General features: G+C 35.5%; 1 long non-coding RNA gene across 5 annotated transcripts; it reads left to right on the forward strand.

The window, feature by feature from the left end:
• Positions 1-11,943: 11,943 nt before the first annotated feature.
• LOC130951560 (uncharacterized) lies at positions 11,944-18,511 on the forward strand. Of its 5 annotated transcripts, XR_009074020.1 has the most exons (8): positions 11,945-12,473; positions 13,103-13,170; positions 13,270-13,434; positions 13,856-13,984; positions 15,680-16,545; positions 16,916-17,160; positions 17,694-18,077; positions 18,284-18,511. It is a non-coding gene; the product is annotated as an uncharacterized LOC130951560 (long non-coding RNA). The 5 variants fall into 5 exon arrangements; XR_009074018.1 differs by having other exon boundaries at positions 11,944-12,473; positions 15,680-17,160; XR_009074019.1 differs by lacking the exon at positions 15,680-16,545 and having other exon boundaries at positions 11,959-12,473.
• The last annotated feature ends 571 nt before the right edge of the window (positions 18,512-19,082 follow it).

Here is a 19,082-nt window from a genome sequence, read left to right on the forward strand (position 1 = left end):
GGCATATTAGCTTAGTTGGTAGTAGATAATTGGTTAGACAAGTATTGTATATAGGCTTAATAACCTGTCGTAATTGTAGTTTGTTCAATTGAGCCACCACTATTCCAGAAAGCTCTTTTTCTCTTCTTTCTTTCTCTCATCCTCTCTGTTACGTTCTTCATCATCTTTTACTTGATTTATTGCTAAGCTCACCAAATGGCTTTGGAACATAGGTTTTTATCATAGTGCGGTAAGCATAAAGGTAAAGTCATAGTGTAGTGTATATCTGAGATCGAGTTTCATTCGCTAGGGTTTTAATTTCTCGCTCAACGAATCGATGTAATCTTTGATTCTTGCAGAAAGCGATGGCTGATCCAAGTAGAGAGAGTTTTAATGCAATAGTTGGAGGATTATATATTCAAACATTGGCTCAATTAATAGCTCAAATCAACGTGATTCAAGCCTCTGCATCAAAGATTCATGTGAATCGAATATGGATCCTTCGAGTGAGTTCTACCTTCATCCAACAGAGAGTCCAGGTACTCCTCTAATTGCTAGTTTGTTAGATCATCACAATTATGATTCATGGTATAGATCAATGTGGAGAGCTATTAAATGAAAAAAACAATATCAGTTTTATTGATGGTTCGCTACCTAACTAAAGCAAGGGGATCCTAACTTTAATGCATGGGATAGGTGTAATACATTTGTGCTTTTTTGGTTGAATGTGTCATTGAATGCTGAAATTGCTTAAAGTGTTATGTGAATTAGTGTTGCATCTAATTTGTGGTGAGATTTGAAGAAGAGGTTTTATCAAGGAGATAAGTATCGAATTATAGAATTAGATGAAGAACCCTTCTCTATGAAGCAAGGAGATCTCAGTGTCACCTTTTATTTTATGAAATTGATGGCGGTTTAGGAGTAACTGGAGAATTTTTGACCTATTCCAAACTGTCAGTGTGCTATCAAATGCTCTTGTTTGGGAATAATCAAGGACTATAGGAAGGATACATATTGAAGGTTTCAGAATGGCCTAGAGAAGGAGGTTAAATTTAAGGCCTGCATATTGTACTTCTTTTGCCTTTTTACTTCTGACTAGAAAGGTGAACTAGGTTGTTGAAGTGTCTGTCAAGTATGAATTTAAGGGACAATTTTGTTTCGTCTCTTCTCGAATAGGAAATTTTGCTCGTTTCACACGTGTGCGTGTTTTTCGCTCGTTTCGCACGTGTGTGTGTTTTTTTTTATTTTTTATTCTTTTATTGTGTTTTTGCTCGTTTTGCACATGTGCGTATTTTTCGCTTGTTTTCGCACGTGTGTGTGTTTATCGATCGTTTTGCACGTGTGTGTGTCTTTTTTTTGTGTTTTTCGCTCTTTTCGCACGTATTCGTGTTTTTTGCTTGTTTTGCACATGTGTGTTGTGTTTTTTTGTGTTTTTTGCTCTTTTCACACGTGTGCGTGTTTTTCGCTCGTTTCGCACGTTTTGCGTGTTTTTCGCTTGTTTCGCATGTGTGTGTGTTATTTATTTATTTTTTGTATTTTTCGCTCGTTTAGCACGTGTGTGTATTTTTTTATTTTTTTGTGTTTTTCGCTCGTTTTGCACGTGTGTGTGTTTTTTTCGTTTTGCACGTGTGTGTATTTTTCGCTGGTTTCGCACGCGTGAGTGTTTTTCGTTCGTTTCTCACGTATGTGTGTGTGTTTTTCGCTCGATTCAAACGTGTGCATGTTTTTTGCTCGTTTCGCACATGTGTTGTTTTCACTCATTTCGCACGTGTGTGTTTTTTTATTTTTTATTGTGTTTTTCACTCGTTTCGCACATGTGCATATTTTTTGCTCGTTTCTGTTGGATTAATCATTCACAAAATAGTAGAAGTCAGTGCAGTGAGTGATATGAAATGTACACAAATTACATTTATTACATAGAGATAATAATACTTCTTTACTCTAAAACATTTAATGCTTTCAATCAAGAGTATTTTGCATCAATATACTTTTATAATTAATAATTAGACTTAGTTTCTAGGTGTTTACTTTTAATTTGTTGTTTGGTCTTTGTTATTTTATTATATCTCATTATTATCTTTGTTATCTTTCTGATTTTTGTTCTATGATAGCAAATCTCAACTTTATTATAAACAGAACTATTTGGAGATCAAGCACAAGACATTTGTTAATATGGCTATTGATAGTGGATGTTACGTAGTCAAAAATGAAATAGTCTCATGGATCATCCTAACTTTAAAAAGGTGACTTCATTATGGATTGTTACTATTCTGTGATGAAATTTCCTGCTAACAATTTTATCTTTGTGGTTTTATTTTTCGAAAAGCGTTCAAGCTTAATAAATCATTAAAATTTCTATGTTTGATTTTTGTACAATTTTCATTTAAAGAGAATTATCAAGTTACTTAAAGATCAGATTAGGAATTTAGTTACTAAAAAATACACTTGACATGAACTTTAAAAATACCATTTCCATCTTATTGGTACGTGGCTAAAGTTTCAATAATAATGCCTTGAGTAAGGATATATGTATGCTAGTACTTAGATAATTATAGGAATACAAGTATGTTTACCATCTTCTTATTAGTATATTTTAATTATAAGCTGCCAAGCATAAGTAGTGTAAAAAGTATTGAAATTTGTCAATTTATATGTCTTATATTACAGTTTTCATCATAATTTACTAATTTAGTACCAAATCTCTGAAGTATCTAATAGTAATACTCTTACAAATATGATTGATTCATGTTTTCACTATATGGTATCTTACAAATATATTAAATATATTAGACTCCTCATAAGATAAAGGATAGATTGTTTCACCTTGTACCATCCAAGAGATAAATCCAGAGAAAATGGAGGAGCTTAATAGGCGTGGAGCCTCTGGTCACGGAGGAGCTTCTGGTAATGCCGGCAAGCGAAGTAGCAAGGAACGAGTGAGTTAGGTGATGCCGACGATACATGACAGGTTGTGGCAAATCGCGAGTAGCAAGTGCAGAGAGCAACAGTGAAGCTAGGCAAACGACAACGCAGTAAGGAGGAGGTGATGCATCGATGTCGGCGAATCACGTGCTACAGGGAGGAGATAAGGCTAGCAGTGAGCGCGATATAGTGGCAAAAAGGGGGAGGTAAGGTAGCGTGACAGAAGAAGAACAAGAAGGTTATAGGTAGAGGGATGGAGCCATGGAGGCTTTAGATGTGCGAAGAAGAAGTGAAGGAGAAAAGTGATAGCTGAGTAAAACACGCAATCCTGTGAAAGGAGCAAAAAACACAAAAATAAAAAAAATAAAACACACATGTGCGAAACGAGCAAAAAATACATACACATGCGAAACAAGCGAAAAACACAAAAAATAAAAAAACACACACGTGCGAAATGAGAAAAAAACACACACGTGCGAAACGAGCGTAAAACACGCACACGAGCGAAAAACACAAAAAAACACACATGCGAAACGAGTGAAAAACACACACGTCTGAAACGAGCGAAAAATACGCACATGTGAGAAACGAGCGAAAACACAATAAAAGAATAAAAAAACTAAAAAAACACACACACGTACGAAACGAGCAAAAAACACGCACACGTGCGAAACGAGCGAAAAACACAAAAAAAACCACACACACGTGCAAAACGAGCAAAAAACACACATACATGTGACAGGAGCGAAAAACACGCACACGTACAAAATGAGTGAAAAGCAAAAAAAAACACACTCACACACATGTGCGAAATGAGCGAAAAACACAAAAAACCACACACGCGCTTGCGAAACGAGCAAAAAGCACACACCCATGCAAAACGAGCGAAAAACACGCACTCGTGCGGAAAGAGCGAAAAACACAAAAATGAAAAACACACTTACTCGCGTGCAAAATGAGCGAAAAACACACACGTGCGAAACGAGCAAAAAACAAAAAAAATACAGACACGTGCGAAACGAGCGAAAAATACAAAAAAACACACACGCGCGAAAAACACGCACATGTGCGAAAAGAGGGAAAAATACGCATACGTGCAAAAAGAGCGAAAAACACAATAAAGACACGCATAAATGCTAAACAAGGAAAAAACACACACACGTGCGAAACGAGTGAAAAATACGCAGATGTGCGAAACGAGCGAAAAACACAATAAAAGAATAAAAAATAAAAAACACTACACACACGTGCGGAAAACACGCACACGTGGCAAAACGAGCGAAAAACACATAAATAAATAAATAAATAAATAAAAACACACACACACATACATACATGCGAAACGAGCGAAGAACACACACACACACACACACACACGTGCGACCGAGCGAAAAACAACACATGTGCGAAACGAGTGAAAAACATGCACACGTGCAAAACGAGCGAAAAACAAAAAAAAACACACACGTACAAAACGAGCGAAAAACACGCACGGGTGCAAAACTTGCGAAAAACACACACACACAGACATGTGCAAAACGAGCAAAAAGCATGCATATGTGCGAACGAGCGAAAAACACAAAAAAAAACACACACACACACGTGCGAAACGAGCAAAAAACACACACACGTGCGAAACGAGCGAAAAACACAAAAAAAACAAACATGTGGAAAACAAGCAAAAAATACGCACACGTACGAACGAGTGAAAAACAAAAAAAAACACATGTGGGAAACAAGCAAAAACACACACACGTGCAAAACGAGCAAAAAACACACATCCACACGTGCGAAACCAGCGAAAAACATGCACAAGTGCGAAAAACACCTGTGAAACGAGCAAAAAACACAAAAATAAGTAAATAAATTTATAAAAGACACACACGTCCAAAATGAGCGAAAAATACACACCCACATGCGAAATGAGCGAAAAACACACACGTACGAAATGAGCGAAAAACACGCACACATGCAAAAAGAGCAAAAAACTGAAAAAAAATAATAAAAATAAAAAAAGATACACATGTGTGCAAAATGAGCAAAAAACACACGTGGGAAACGAGCGAAAAATATGCACGTGTGAAAAGAACGAAAAACACAAAAACACACAGACATGTGGTCACAATTGTGCGTACGCACGCATCACTGTGCGTACGCATGGTTGTCAAAACTTCCAAACTTTATTTCTTCATGGTTTCTTCTCTTTTGCATGCTCTTTTCTCACTTCTCCAACCCATACTTGCCTTGGAAACCTGAAATCACCTAACAAATACATCAAGGCACCAAACAGGATTAAAGTGAATAAAATTTAGCAGTTAAAAGGCCTAAATAGCATGTTTTCACTTTCAAGCACATTTTAGGAAGAAATCATGAAACTATGCTATTTCAATGGATATATACAAGAAATATTGATGAATTCCACCTAAATAGAGTAAATAAATATCATGAAATGTGGATTCATCACATCTCCTCACTTAAACAATAGCATGTCCTCATGCTATACCAAAGGAAGATAAGAAGAGGAATCAACAATTATTTTCAATGTACTATCTATGTGCAATCTATCTATATGCATATAACTATCCTAATTGATACTATCTAACTATCTATATGTATTTAATAGTCCACATAAATCAATTTTCATGAAAGCATCTATACACAATCAAGGGCTAAGGCAATCATAACCAAATCCTATTCATAATTGAATTGAGTCATATAAAATAATTTAACCAAACTTGCGAGATAAGCAATGATCATAGGTGGAAATATGGAATTGAGTAATTGAACCCTCACCGGATGTGTATATGCACTCTAATTACTCAAGTGTTTAGGGTCAATTCACTCAATTCTTTCCTAGTCATGCTTTCTAAAGTTTGTTCTTCATCTAACCAATCAACAAATATTTAATGCACATATGCAAATATCATGATGTCTTTCCAAGGTTGTAATGGGACTAAGGGTAAAGGTAAGGATATATATATATATATATATATATATATATATATATATATATATATATATATATATATGGCAAAACATCAAGGCATATGGTTTCATTTTCTATTTTTCTTTTATATATATATATATATATATATATATATATATATATATATATATATGGCAAAACATCAAGGCATATGGTTTCATTTTCTATTTTTCTTTTTTTTTTTTTACATACCAAAACATCAATGCATATGGTTTCTATGATATTACATGAGCATGTACCCAAATTCCCAATATTTCTCAATAAGCATAAAATACATTTTTGTTAACCAAAGTTTCACATTTTCTCCTTACTTAAACATAACACACTTTCACTAACTTAAGCTATTCAAATATTCAAATAAGGGACATTCATTGTTTTTCGCCTAAGGTTAATGATGTGGCAAAATAAAGAACAAAAAGGGGACTAAAAAGGTCAAAGTGGCAAACAAAGGTAAATGAAATGGTACGCTATTTGGGTAAAGTGAGCTGTAATGAAGTATGGCGTCAATCACATACTTGCATAATCATACATTAAATAATGGATATATAGAATTAAACAAACCAAAGATTGCAATCATAGAGAAAAAAAAAACACACAAGAATGAAATAAGTGGTCAAATGATGTAACCACACAATAAGGCTCAAAAGCTCACAAGGTGTATGTTCTTTAACTCAAGAAAATCATATCTCACAATGTACAAATCATGCAAGTTTCAAAGGAAAACTTTAAACTCAAATCAATTTGAATTTCAAAGCCTTATATAAAGAGTAAGCTTCTTGGAAATTTCATTAATTGACTAACATTTATTATATAGATATGTATATAATGTGATTGGATGGAAAATGTCAAAAATCCTAAGTTAAATTCCTAATTTCAATCAAACCAAAATAGCAAGTATATAGGAAATCAAACTTAGGTGCAATCATCACATCATCTAAATCACAATCATGACTAAAAGCTAAAAAAGAAATCTAAAAAAACATGCATTACTACCATATAATACTAGGTTATATACAAGCAAAATTAAAAAGTACAATAAGCTAAATAAAGAGAAACAAACTAAGTAAAAAGGTTTCAAAAGGATAAAATATATACAAAGCAACTAAAAAGCATAAAAATAAAAAACTAAACTACAAGTGTTCGAAAATAAAATTTCACCCAAAATATACTTGCTGAAGATGGACAACCTCCCTACAGTTAAAATGTAAAACCGTCCTCGGTGTTCCAGATCATCCGAAGTGGAAAGAGTCGTCACTGTTGTCGCCTCCACCGTCCCATGCCTGCTCCAGCTCGTCACGCTGGGCCTCCTCCTCCCCAGAATTCTTGGGTGGTGTGTCTGGCTCAGGTGGGATGTCAACGCCGCCGGAGAGGATCATCCTCCTCAAGTGCTCATAGCGACGTTTGGAGCGGCGCTCCGAACATGCTATGTCATTAGATAATCGGTGGATGAGATAGTAGAGGGGCTGCAAGAATGCCAGTGATGCTCCTCAGAAGGTGCTACAGCTGGAGGAGCTGAGGCAAAAGGTCTTGCCTCAATAGATGGTGCTGACTGTTGTTTGGCGCATCGCCCAAGCAGTAGCTCAAGTCCCGGCCAGTCGCCATGTGGAATGATCTTTTTGTGGCCGGCAACTGTCGGTCTCTTATTAGTGGCCATCCAAAGAACCCCAGCCTCCGTGGCTAGCTGAGTAATCAAACACGGGAAGGCTAGGTTGCCAACAAAGTGAGCCCGCCCCATAGATCATCTGATGTACCGTGGGAGGTACAGCTCTCTACCCTCCAAGACACACCAGACCATGACCGCCATATCCGCAGTAACCTTGCTCTCATGGGTGCTCGGCATCACGTAGTTAGACAACAACTACTGCCAAATACGAGCCTCATATGTCAAAGAACGGACATGAATCTCCTAGGGAGTAGTCTTATCAAAACCATATATCCACTGACTCCTAGGCTCAGCAATCAAAGCTAAGACTCTGTCCCGATCAAAAGTCTTCATATTCCTTTCACTTTCAGCCTCCTTAAATGCATCTTTTCCACTCGGTCCAGGCTGAAAGTGGAGGGCATGCTCAATCACCTCTTCAGTGACCAGAATCTGCTGGCCTCTCAAGTGAACTGCATCAAGGGCCCCATTGTAGTAGTTCGCGTAAAATTCCTTGACCCATGATGCGTTCACCATCGGAAGCTCCCGACCTTGGAACCTCCAACCCCACTAAGCAATACTATCATCAGTATACTAGCTCAGCTCATTCGGGATATGGAGTTCCCTCTCAATGTGCAAGTTCCTTTTTAGGAACTTTTCAAACTTCCACTTTAAATACAAATTGCTGAACTTATGTTTATCAGTGGGAGGTGTATTCTGAGCCTCTCTGTCACTCCCAATGATACGTGTTGCATAGAACTCAACATCAGAGGTATCAACGGACTGAGAAGTCCGCTTTCTTTTTCCGGAGCTCATGGCCTTACCCTTTCCCTTTCTGTCAACCATCTGAAAAACAAGAAAGGGAATGGGGATACGAATACAGTCTAAAGGCACACAACAGGGAAGTATCTTAAACAAATAAAAAGCAGAAACTGAATCACCAAACAATATATAAATGAAGTGAACAGAAAATGGAAAGTTGAATGGAAGCACGCATGAGAATCAAATTAAATGCAACATAAACAGCTTCCAATCAAATTCAGAAATTTAAGAAAACTAACTTGCTTGTTTATCAATGTCAAAGAGAAGAAAGGAGCATTATATAAGTCAAAAAAAGTTAATGGTAAATGTTAGTTGAAAAGTTAAAAGTTAAAAGTTAATGTTAGTTGAAAAGTAAAAAGAAAGTTAAAAGTTATGTAAGTGAAAGAAAATGGTTAGTCAAAAAAGAAAAGAGAAGTTAAAAGTTAGGTGAAAAAAAAAGTTAGTTGAAAAAGAGAACAAAGGTTAAAAGTTATGTGAAAAGAAAGAAAAAGTTAGTTAAAGAAATGAAAGAAATGTCAAAAGTTAGGTGCATAGTCAAAAGTCCCTTAATTCCAAAAAAGTTTTCAAAGTTTCAAAACAAGCAAGTCTCTATTCACTTCTTAAAAGTTCAAAATGCCAAAACAAGTAATGCAAATGTATGTGTAGAACACATAATCAAGTATATATCAATCACAAGTAATTGGCATAAGTTAAAGCAATTTGGTGTTGGCAAGTTAAAAATATAGAAAAACAAGTTAACCAAGGAACATTCAAACACCAAATTCCAATGAGGCATGAAAGTCACAAGATTGAAACAAGAATTGAAAACTTTATGCCTTATATGACTCAAGGTAATTTAAGTATAGAGAAAATGAATCAACTTAGTCACATAGTAAAAGGAAATCCTCAACCTACTGAGAGCATGCAAATGAGGCTTTACCTTTGAAAGAATTTTAAGTTTGTGGTCAATTTGAAAGTTCATTTAAGACTCATTCAATGCTCAAGAATAACATACAATTTAAAACAAGCAAAGAAGTTAAAGCAAGATTTAAATATCTAAACTCACTATCTCAGGCAAGTACGATGCAAATTTGAAGAGAAAATCTTCAAAGTACAGCTAAATCCACAAAATTCATAAAAACAAAATACCGAAAGGGAAAATGAAGAAGGAGACAAAGAAAACTGTCGAAACGCAAAAGGAAGAGTGAATTTAGGATTCTACCTTGTTTTGACCACCTTCCTTTTCGTGATGGAATCTGATTGCATTAAAGTCCCTTATCACAATCATCTTTCGTCCCCAATCTGAACTATTTGCAGTATTCTTTCGAATTGTTCTCTTCTTCTTGTTTCATCTGTGGTTAAATAAACCCCAATCGCCTCTCATTGTTGATTAGATTCCACATGGTGACACTTGAAGTGAATAAAGAAACCTTCTTGCTCAATAACTTGCAAATTAATGCCTTCCTTCCATGCGACTGCCATGCCTCATGCCTGACCCACCGGATCCACCGTGAAATAATTTGTAAAACCTACCCTCCTAACAACCCTCTCCATTGTCAAAGCATTGTTTTTTGTTTTACATAGAACAATGCTTCGAGGGAATGGGATATTATGATCCCTTAGATGTTGTGAACTATCAGGGGGTTCTCCAAACTCCGACAGTTCCACATCAGCATCTTCATCCCTCCTTGGGTGCCATATGTTGGGTGGCACCTTCTCCCATGCTTGTTGATATATCCACTTCTTGACACTGTCTCTTCCTATTCGTCATGTCTTGCAACCCCATATTGCTCTTCTTGGATCCTGAGACTGATTTGAGGGTTGGTTTCCTTCGGGATAATTGTTTCAACTTTAGCTTGCTACCTCCATTACCCTCCTCACTTTTGCTTGTTGCTTCGAAGGTGAATAAACTGTTAGAATTTGCAGGTTCTATCAAATTCTCCTCCCTCACCTTGTTCTGTTTTCTTCTTTCCAGCCCTGGGTCACTCTCTCCCACTTCCTCTTGTCCTCCTTATGGATTTTCTATTTTTCTCACCACTTGTTCAGCTCTCAGCCACAAACCCCATTATTCCTCCTTTGACTGTCCAACCGCCGTATCCTCTAAATTCTGCTGGCAATTTCTCACTTCATGACCAATAAAACCACAATAATAACAAAAGTTAACGATACATTCGTATTTCACGTTCACCTCCATTACTTTCTAATTATTGCCTGAAATTTTAATGGATCTTCTTAGTGGTTTTGTGATGTCCAGCATCACTTTCGTCTTCAGCAATCGGTCCTCCTTACCCCTTATTGAAAACAGATCCGTCTTTAACACGCTCTCAAGTGTTTCTCCTATTTTGCTGCCTAGGTTTCTTATTTTGCATTGTTCTGGTAATCCCCATAGCTGAAACCATGTTAGAACCATTGCAAACTCCTCATCTTTAATCTTCAAGTCCTCATTCCAACTTTGTAGATTCAAAATGTAATTTTTGAAAAGCCAAGGTGCACCTCTTTCAATCTTGGTCAAGTCTGTTTCATTGTCGAAAAACAATTGGAACAAGTTCCCCCCATGATCCATGACTTTGAAACCTATCGGTTGGCTCCAGATCGCATATAAAGTTGCCTCAATAATCCTTGGACTAATTTTCTGATCTGAAAACAGCCTGCCTACAAGACTCCTTCAGCATTTTTTATCCCATCCTTTATGTCCTTATCATTGAACAAAATGATTGTTTCTTCATCTGTCACAATTAAGAATACTCCTGAAAAAAATGCCAGCAGAGCAGAGTATGCAAACAAACCCTAGAAATCAGGGCACTTACTCAAAAGACTTGAACACTTGACATGCATATTGTATTATTCTACAAACTAAAACTTGCATTTCAATTGGCGTAATAATATATAATTAATTCATTATAAAATGGAGAGTTGTAATTATTTATGGAACAAAAGCTTCCGTCTCGCATTTGTGTTTCTTCTGATTGCTTTTTGCCTCTATGTGTTACTAAGTCAGTGCACGCGCAAGGCATGAGTGTAGGGTTCTACCTGACATCATGTCTTGAAGCTGAGTTCATAATTAGATCAACGCACTACAAGAAAAAAGGCCTGTCGGCACATTTTTTTCCACGCTTTTAAAGTGTACCCAAAAGTGGTCAATGGTCACGCTTTTGCGAGGGTAGCCACTGATTTGTGATTTGGCTACGCTTTTTTTGCCACGCTTGAAAAGGGTGGCTATAGAGAAAAATCGGCACACTTTTACGAGGGTAGCCACTTATTTGAAATTGGGCCACGCCTTTTTGTTACTACGCTTGAAAAGCGTGTCAATAGAAAAAAATCGGCACGCTTTTACAAAGGCGACCACTTATTTAAAATTTGGCCACATTTTTTTACCACATTTTTCAAGAGAAACCGACACGCTTCAAAAGCGTGGTTATTCTGTGTTTATTTTGACACCCTACAAAAATATACCGATAAAATTTTCTCCCCTAAAATTTAGTTTCCCACCTAATTTTTTCCACACTTTACTTTTTTTTTTTTCAAAGTTTTCAATTTTAATCCTAAAAGTGTAACAACAACACACTAATTTTACATTGTTACCAAATTCACTTTTAGGTAATTCACTTTTAACCTAAAAGTGAAGCCGCGCCGTCATCTTCATCTTCACTTTCGAATCTGCCTCCGTCGTTCATCTTCATCGCACCCAGCCTTCATTGCCTTCATCGTCATCTATATCACTGCCCTTCCTCTAATTTTTTACCTAGTGGACTAGTGGTCTCCCATCCCCCCCCACCGCCGCATTGAGAAAATTGCCGTTCATTGCGTTTAAGGTCCACCGTCGTTCATTCGCAGTTCATTACAGTGGTCTTCCTCGAGCTTGCCGTCGCCGTCACCGTCACCGTTAGTAGTCTTTGTCTTGCTCGACGCTGCTTTGAAAGGGTTTTGAATGGCTTTTCCTTGAAAGGTTGAGAAAACCCTAACCTCCATCACGCCGCCATCTATCTCACCGTCGCCACCCTTCGCGCTCAAGATCGCAACCAGGTTCGTCGTTGTGTTAGCCAGCTTGCCATTCCTCTTGCTGTTTTGCTTGTCGTCCCTCTCACCGTTCTGCTCGTCGTGCTGCTTGCCCCTCTCTCGCAGTTCTGCTCGCCGTGCTGCTCGAAGGTTAGTGCTCAGTTGTGCTCCATCTTCATTTTTTTAAATGCTCCATTTAGAAATCAATCAAGAAAATTGGATGATTATTGAATGTTTTCTGCTTTTAACTTTTTATTGAATTGATTATTGATTAGCTTTGGCTGTGCTACTGTTTTGTATCTTGTGGTTTTTTTGCGTATGCTGTTTCTCAACCCTCGCACCCAACCCTCGCGCATCAACGCAACCTCGTATGCTTTTCAGTTTGTGCTAGTTCGTACTTATGAATAACATTTGATGCATTCATATTAACCTTCTTGTTTTTTGGACTAGCTGGGATGTAACATATAGCATAACCAATATATCTATCATGTTTTCAGTGTTGGGTTCTGATTTTAAGAAAACCTTTTTGTAAGTCATTATTTGCTCTTGGCATGAAACCAATAATAAATTACAGGCTCAATCACCATCTGAGCACATCAATTTAACTTTGGAACTGCTTTCAATATAGGAAAACATGAAAGGAGTACATGTAACATGAGCCTTATAATGGAGGAGATTCCATTTCATGTTGTGTTTTCTCTGAATTCGATTTTTTTGCTTTCGTTCTCACCGTTGCTTACTATCTAGATGTCATGAAATCTTTCTTTGAATTTCATCAGAACCTATGGCCAAAAGCAATTGTTCTAATCATAACGCCTCCTCCAATCGACGAAGTTGCACGTCTTCAGTATGGTTTTTTTTACCCTCTTTCCTTCTATTCACCTATAGAATTTTGGAGATATTGACAGAGATTTAAAGTTGACGATTTGCAAAACATCTTTTGCAGATATCCATATACAGACAACCCACAGGGTCTTCCTGAGAGAACAAACGAACCTGCTGGCGAGTATGCTAGAGCATGCACTGCTGTGGCTGCAGAATGTGGAGTCCCTGTGATTGATCTCTGGACCAAAATGCAGCAGTGCCCTGACTGGAAGAAAGAATATCTAAGGTATAGCCTTTGCCTATGAGGAATTTGATCCATGCCGCTCTCATTCTTGATACACATTACCTGTGCTTCAAGCCCAAAGAGTGGTTTTTTTGTAGGGTGTTGTATTACATAATGTCAAACTCCATATAGGAAAATGGTATAAGGGCTATAAGGTGAGCATGCTTATAAATTGTCCATACATCAAAACCAAATTATCTCTCAACTATTTTTTAGCAAAATTGGTCCTTATCACTAATGTGCAATATTAGAAAATAGCAAAATAGCTATCATTTATTCCTTTTTATACTATTTTATACTATTTTAATAATTTTTTTTTTAATTTATCTTTCATAAATCACTTGTCAAAGTAAATTATATATAATGTAGGGACTTATAGGTTTAATTGTATTTGAATTAACTACCATCTTCATTTTTGTTACAGCTTCAAATGATGTTTCATTAACAAGTTTAGGTCAATGCGGCTCTCATGGGGTTTCTAGCCGAGATAATTCAAGCGAAAGCAAATTGAGAGATCTCCTCGACGACTCGAAATATGTGCTTACTTTTGGGAGTAAGTTCGTCTTTTCTGGTTTGATTTTTAGGATAATGTCAGTTACTTGAAGGAATTATGTCACCATTGTTGCTTGCTTTTGTCGTTAATTATAATTTTTTTATTTTAATCTAAAAGAAATATAGGGCAGCTTTATAATTAACCAAGTTAGCAGTTTCCTCCATTGGCCATCAATTTTTCCCTCTAAAATGAGAATGCTCTTTGTCTTTCATATGAACAGCCAAAAGAATGTGAAAAATAGCAAAGAAGTTTCGAAATCATTAGTGAAGAATGTCCTTTGATGTGGTAGCAGATAGTAGTAGACTAGTAATAATAGTGGTATGTGATTTTCTTAAGTTTCAAAATTATTATGCTTTTTCTTTATTATTATATGAATGTACAGTTTCCTGATATTATTTGTTGGTATTACCTTTCATGATGCTTTTCTTAAGTGCTTGTGTTCGTAAGTTATCAAAGCAAAATTTGACATCATCCTTCAGTGTTTCTACCTTCTTTCTTAAATTAGGCACTGCCATTTTCTTTATTAATGCTATTGGGTTTGCTGTGTTGGAAATGATGGGGTTAAACAAATTTGATGCTAATCAAAATCATGTAGCTGATATAAATAATGAAAACTTAGCTCTTTTTAAACTCTGCCATTACTGTTTTGGGAAGTTGGCGAATGGTGAAGGTTTTTAGTATCATGGGAATTCAGAATTCTTGTGTGAAATTAGCTAACAAGTAGCTTTTAGATTGTTCTCTTTCTGTTTTTATTTTCTTTTATATATGGAATCAGGAAATTTGTAAAAACCATTGTCTTTATTTTTCTTTTCTATTTTTTTAAGCTCTGTGGAATTGTGTGTTAACTTAATGTGATATTTGGATAATACCAAGTTCAAATGGAAGCATGCTTGGTAAGATGTGAGCAGCAGTAATGTAACTATACATCTTTTTATGATTTTTGAAAAAAAAAAGTAAGTTAAATATGTTGATAGTTTTCTGGTGTTTGAAGTATTTTCTTTTTAAAGTTTTATTGTTTAGAAATGTTACCTAAGAAATTTTTTTGTTATATTGCTATGTGAGAATTGAAATTCTGCTACGTATGAAGTCGGGTTTACTAATTCTGTTCTTTTGCTGTTGTTGTGGCCTGTTATTTCTCTCATGCCGACTGATTTTTATTATTTGAATGAGCATGTGGCTGCTCATTTTTATTGAAACCTTTTCACTAGTTAACTACTTTATTTTTTGGGTTACACTCACTATCTAACCATAAAGCCAAAATTAGTGATTAGAAAATAATAGAATACACCCATTTAATCTGATTTCAGTCTTATTATCACAGATCACTATCTTTTGCAGCTCAGATGTGTGCAGTTTTCAGAACTTTTTTTTGTTTAATCTGATTATGATGATCATGATCATCAACACTGCTCCACGCTAATGCTACCTCTTCATTTTCGGTTTCTGTTTTGTTTTTTTATTCTTTCTCCTTGCCTAACTAGTGTAATTAACAAGTCAAATTAGGTTTGATTTTGGTTAATAACTACTAATTAGGGTTACTACTACTTCTGCATGTACCACCAAGAAGGATCATATCTTTCTAATATTTCATTTCTTTCCTTTTCGAAAAAGTTTTACCCGTATTGGATTTAATTTTTAATATCATGTCAATTGTGTTTGTTCTAGCATTCTTACAGTGTGCAGATTTTTTTTCAGGCATATTTAAGTTACAACCTCGAACTAAAAGAAGGGTAGAGTTCGATGAATGAGGATCCAACCTCATGTTATCTGCTCTAAGCTTCTCATTTTCTGCTCTAAGCTATGAGTTCTCACTTCTTTTAGTTTGAGACTGCAACAAAATTTTAGTTATTCAAACACATACACTTTCTTTTTAGTTTGCTTTATCAACACTACATCCAATTGTATTAAAATTTACCTTCACTTGAGTGCATTTGCCTCTTTGAATATTGAGGACTCTGTATACTAGTACTGCAGTTTGCTGGTTTGCAAATTGCAAAGAATACCTTATCCTTATTTGTATTTTGCTTTGTAGAGTAAGTACTATTTACTATGCAGGGTCTGATCTCTATGTTAGCCATAGCAACTCAGTTAAATGCAATCACTACTACATCTGTTAGTATGTAATGCACTAATGCAGTCATCATTCATAGAAATGAGAAAATTTTATTTACAAGTATTCCTATTTTACTATTGGATTTGTGTCCTTGATTCATATGTTACTAACTGGTTTTTTTAACAAAACTAGTGTTATATATACATGAGGGATTCCAACATGTTTTCTTCGCTATAAGTTCCCTCTCCTATCTGATTTGCCAAAGTTGACACAAATGGCAACATTTTCTTGGGTTCTCTTTTCTTTCTTTCTTTTTTTAAATTTTAATTGAATAAGAATTAAATTCTAAATCTTTTAAGTTATAAGAACCTTGATAACTATTAATATATAATAAGCAACCAATGATATTAGAGAGTTTTAGCGCCCTTCAAGGAATTTCTGGCTCCTAGAAGTTTCTGATACACAAGGCATATGGAAGTCCGAATCACTTGCCTTCTGCACACACTAGGTACTTTATTTCAAAAAGTAAATTTTTTAAAAATAATTATCTGTTTTTGTTTTGTTAGTTCACGAGTATATTTTCATGATTTGACAGATCACATAATGAGACTTATTTCTCCATACAAATAATTGTATCATCTTACTCTATTTCCTTCAATTCATCATATTCTATTCCATTTCATATAGATTATATGCATGTGTAAAATAAAAACACACACTATCCATGAATGGTAATTTAATTACATTTTTTTATAGAAAGGAAAAGTCTCCGCAAAGTAGGTAAATTAGTAATGAGGACTGTAAAGAGCTCTGTGGCTAATTTGGTTTGTTGATGTTGTGATACATCATGCATTTGAGACTGTTGGTTGCTTTTGTAGCACATAAACCTTCCAAAACAAGTATTCTAAGAGGATGGTCATTCAAAACGCAAGCCAGTGCCTATTAGGGAAGCAAGCAAACTAGAATGGATCCATATTGGTTTATTGATGTTCACTGCCAATTTGCACAGGTATAAAATTATTGGTTTGTATACTGGTGTTAAGATTTGTAGCTGGACCAAGTCACAGCTTCGAGGACGGTGTGGTTGCTACAAGCATTCATTCAATGGTATTGAGAGCCATAGGTAAAGTAACTTGACTTATTGTACTCTTTTATTTGTTTTCTCCATTGAAGTCTTTGAATCCTCTCTTATTCTTTGGCAATCTGATGAGTCTGGAATTAGGCGTCTCTTGTACCTGGATGAGTGAGCAAACTCAGCTTTCATTCATGTGCCTTGTTCAAAATGTGACTTTTTTGTGCTATGGAAGCTTTATCATGTGCCTACATGATTGCATAGTTTCTGTTTTGTGAGGCTGTGTCTGTGTTCGTCTTTGGTAAGTGTCTTGGTACAAAAATATAAAGACACCAAGACATGACAAGAAAGAAATATCGGTCTCAGTTTTTGGTGGACACTAGACATTAAATTGGACGAATTTTTTCTGCATTACAAGAAGTTTACCTATTTTTCTTATGTGTCTTCTTTTCCAAATAGATTTGGTGTCTTCAAGTATCTATCTATTTTTGTCGACAATTACTAAACAGGCCTAAATTTTTATTTTTATTTTATCATTTTCTTTGGAATGTTGTGTTAGCCTAATAGTTGGTTGTGTTATGCAGATTGATGTTATTGCTAGCTTCGTGAGTGAGAGACTTGTTCGTGAGAGGATAGGTCCAGCAATGTTGAGTGCAATTCAAAGTTAGGTAATTTAATTTGCATTGCATAAAAAAGTTCAAGGGATTAGTTACTATTACATTGATGAATTGGGAAATTTTGTTTGTGTATTCACTTGTCTTTGCCGAGACCTCGTACTCTTTCTTCTTATCTTAATCTCAGATGGGTGCTGTCGAAACCGGTTTTGATGAAGTTTAAAACATCTTTGACACTGGTGGTTCAAAATGTTTATCTTGAAATTTGGTGAAAAAATTCCAATAATCAAAATTACTAGTGACAACAATGTTGATGCTTCTGGTGAAAGAGCGTCTTGTTCAGTTTGCCTCCAGGTGTGTTAATTGTAGTTTTCCTTGTTAATATATTAACCATTTATTTAGATTATGTATATTTTGATATCAAGGTTACTACTCATTCATTGTTAGAATATCTAGTCAATTTGGACAAAGTGACATTAAAATTTTGAAACAAAAGTACTATTATAACCTTGTGTATTTTGATACTTAAACAAGTTACAATTCTGTATTTGTATATGCAGGACTTTTAGCTGGGAGAGTCAATTAGAAGCTTGCCCCATTGTCATCACATGTTTCACCTTGCCTGCATAGACAAGTGGCTGTTTACTGTCTGTTTTTTCGATATTCATATGATCATACTTGTAGATTATTTGTGAAGTGTTGTAATACTTGCCAGATTATTTGAATATTAATGTAATACTAATTTTTATTGATTAATTTTCTTAAATGACATTCACATATTTTTGTCAATGTTTTTTTATTGTTTTTGGAGTGTATTAGAGTGCATGTAAAAGCATATACCAATTTTTTTTAATTTGATAAGGATATAGCCACGCTTTTAAAGCGTGGCAATAGGTTTATTTCTAGGTACGTTTAAAAGCGTAGCCTTATCTTTCTCTATCGGCACACTTTTAAAGTGTAGCCAATTCCTTATAAAATGGAGAGTTGTAATTATTTATGGAACAAAAGCTTCCGACTCAGGGTTTGTGTTTCTTCTGATTGCTCTATGCCTCTATGTGTTGCTAAGACAGTGAGTGTAGGGTTCTTTCTGACATCATGTCCTGAAGCTGAGTTCATAGTTAGATTAACCGTTGAGTCCCATATTAGGTCAAACCCTAATCTGGCAGCTAAGTTGCTTCAATTCTCATTGATGGCCTCGGCTCCAAGAGAAAATTTCTATTTCATTTTTAACTATTTAAATTAATATAAATAGTTTTTAATTCCTTGATATATTAGTAGATCACCGCTGCTTAATTATTTAAATAATTAGAGATTGATTAAATTAATTATCTAAATTGTTAACAACTAATTAAAAATTTT

The sequence above is a fragment of the Arachis stenosperma genome, chromosome 9, assembly GCF_014773155.1.
Source record: "Arachis stenosperma cultivar V10309 chromosome 9, arast.V10309.gnm1.PFL2, whole genome shotgun sequence".
Classification (NCBI taxonomy): domain Eukaryota; kingdom Viridiplantae; phylum Streptophyta; class Magnoliopsida; order Fabales; family Fabaceae; genus Arachis; species Arachis stenosperma.